Source organism: Perkinsus marinus (genome assembly GCF_000006405.1).
Source record: "Perkinsus marinus ATCC 50983 genomic scaffold scf_1104296944200, whole genome shotgun sequence".
NCBI classification, from domain to species: domain Eukaryota; phylum Perkinsozoa; order Perkinsida; family Perkinsidae; genus Perkinsus; species Perkinsus marinus.
Window position 1 is genome coordinate 43988 of NW_003211511.1, and position 2473 is coordinate 46460.

The following is a 2473-nucleotide window of genomic DNA, read 5'->3' on the forward strand; positions in this document are numbered from 1 at the left end:
TTCGTTATTGCTGGTCTTGGCTCTCAGCATCGGATGAGATGAGCGCACCAGTAACCGAGGGATGCCACGGTAAAATATGTCCGTGTGTAGTGTTTTAGGATGCCTACCGCCCAGGATACCGCAGTTGAAAATGTGCTCATCTTCAGGGCTGGAGGGACTCATATTACGGAATAAATATTCTCAGCCTGACTGAGATAGATCGGAGCATCATATTTTCTCATTTCACGAGAATCCTATGAAAATGACAGTGGTGGTACTTCCTCGGAGTGGGTGATTCGTGTATGCCACTACCTCTTGGTGGACATGAATACGCTGTGTATGATTCCTAGCCAGGGCAATTCATTACACTCTAAAACTGGGATGATACAATGGGGCTGAGCCGAGAATCGAACCCGGGACCTCGCGCACCCGAAGCGCGAATCATACCACTAGACCACACAGCCGATGAAAACTCACCATACTCTCGGACTGCACATTCATCTCACATCTCGCAGTCGGACTTTAGAGATGCTTTCCACATTTTTATTAACGATGGACCATATTTCTTTTTTTCCCAAAATTGCAAGGTTATGGGGTGTAAACTTCTACCTCGTCATTATATATGAGTAACGTTCACGAATATAACCGTTTCTCCTCAATCTGTTGTAGCTTATCACTACATCTCGGCCTTGTCGAAGTTTCATCCAGAAACACTACTGACTAAGCGTGAGATACTAGGTTTTCGGATTTGTTCAAAAAAATACGCTGCTTATAATGGGAATTAAATATAAATATATTATTAAAATACCGTCTTAAATTAATACCTGCAGCTTACATATGTTCCCATATAAACAACTATCGCTCGAAATAACCATCACCAAACCCGTGTTCATTGAATCACAAACAATGGATCATTCGGAAACTAAGTTGAAGTGATAAAGGCTCGATTGCACAATCTTAGACATTGATTTTGCATACCTGCGAACCGCGCATGAACTGCAGGAATCAGTGATGATGACGATTCATTCCTGTACGGTTTACTATTCTCCTATCAACCTCTCCCTGTGAGCCACTAGTGGCAGCATCGTAACCGGCCTCAAGCTGGGCTTGCTGGTAAAGGGCGTATCGACAGGATTCAAGACAGGACTTGGACTGTATAAGAAGATGCGTCACTGCGCCATAAAATTCAGTGTTGGGATGATTGTTTGGTTCCCTCAGCTGAGTTCAGAAGCTTCCTCACTACACACGACTTGGATTTTGCGGATAATCAGCCAGAATTCGTCGAACTTTGCGGGAAAAGAATCATACACGTGGCTGATATAGTATATTATACGAGCCACGAGCGAGACGTTAAACCGAGCCCACCAAGATAAAGGCAATAAGATAAAGGAATGAAAATTGGACTGATAAAACCTACGTCATTGACCTTAGTCGACGGTGGCTGAGGAACTTGTTGTTGATCTGGCAACTCCTTTCGAACCACTGAGTGAGTACTATATACGACGTGCAATGAGCTTATCTACCTTCAGGATGGTCCTTCTCGAATTCTCTTATATACTCCTTCATTGGAAGTATCTTCACTGGTAGGGCTGACGGGGAGTACGAGGTCATGTCAATGGGAAGCTGAGAATAAGAAATTGAACGAGTCAGAAGTCAATCCTTTCACTAGTGTATGGGTAGCATTCGATCTGATCTCAGGTATGGATATGAAACCAATAACGATTTCCAACTGACTCAAGCGTTGAGTATATCAACTCATATCTAGCTGGTCTACTAGAATTGAAAGGCAGATATCCTAAACACAGTTCACGAGTCACTATATACGATCGTCATTTCGCTCGCTGATGCAGTGTACATGGGTCCGCTCAGTCACGAGCGACTACAGCAGCCCCACTATCTGAGTTGAACTCATGATAAGGGTGAACAGTGCAGTTACTGATATGGTATAGAAATGTTCGAAATGTAATATTCACAATCATGCGTGTTTCAAAGCGTGATATCCACTTCGTATTTAAGAGTCGGCACCTGATGATTGAAGCGTCATTCTAGAAATCTCCCTAAGAAGCAATAGAGCCAGCTCAGATTAAACCCTAAAATGATGATAAAAGAACTTGTCCGAAATGAAGATAGCCTTGCGTCCACCTCATAGGGCTAAATACATAACCTTTAGGATATCAAGAATAGAGTATTAAATGAAGATCAAATCAGTTTTGGAGTATATGTTCGTCCTCCTCAGCTGAGCTCAGGAGTTTCATCATTAATCATTGAAGTTAGGGTAGAAACGTTCAGAAACCAACAAGAATGTCCCAAACTTTTCATAAATTTGCATACTGTCACCGACACATGTAGTTGACCATGTGCATATTCCACATGGTGCCTCACAAGAGGAACTCACTTATATGATACGATAGGGAATCATGAGTACTGCGCTTTGACGAAATACACTATGAATATAATACCTCACTGACATTCATATATTGATTTTATTGAATCT

At 42.2% G+C, this 2473-nt stretch overlaps 1 non-coding gene across 1 annotated transcript; it reads right to left on the bottom strand.

Annotated features, from left to right (window-relative positions):
• Positions 1 to 371: 371 nt before the first annotated feature.
• Positions 372 to 443, bottom strand: Pmar_PMAR002430. The gene has a single exon. It is a non-coding gene; the product is annotated as a tRNA-Pro (tRNA).
• Positions 444 to 2473: the final 2030 nt, after the last annotated feature.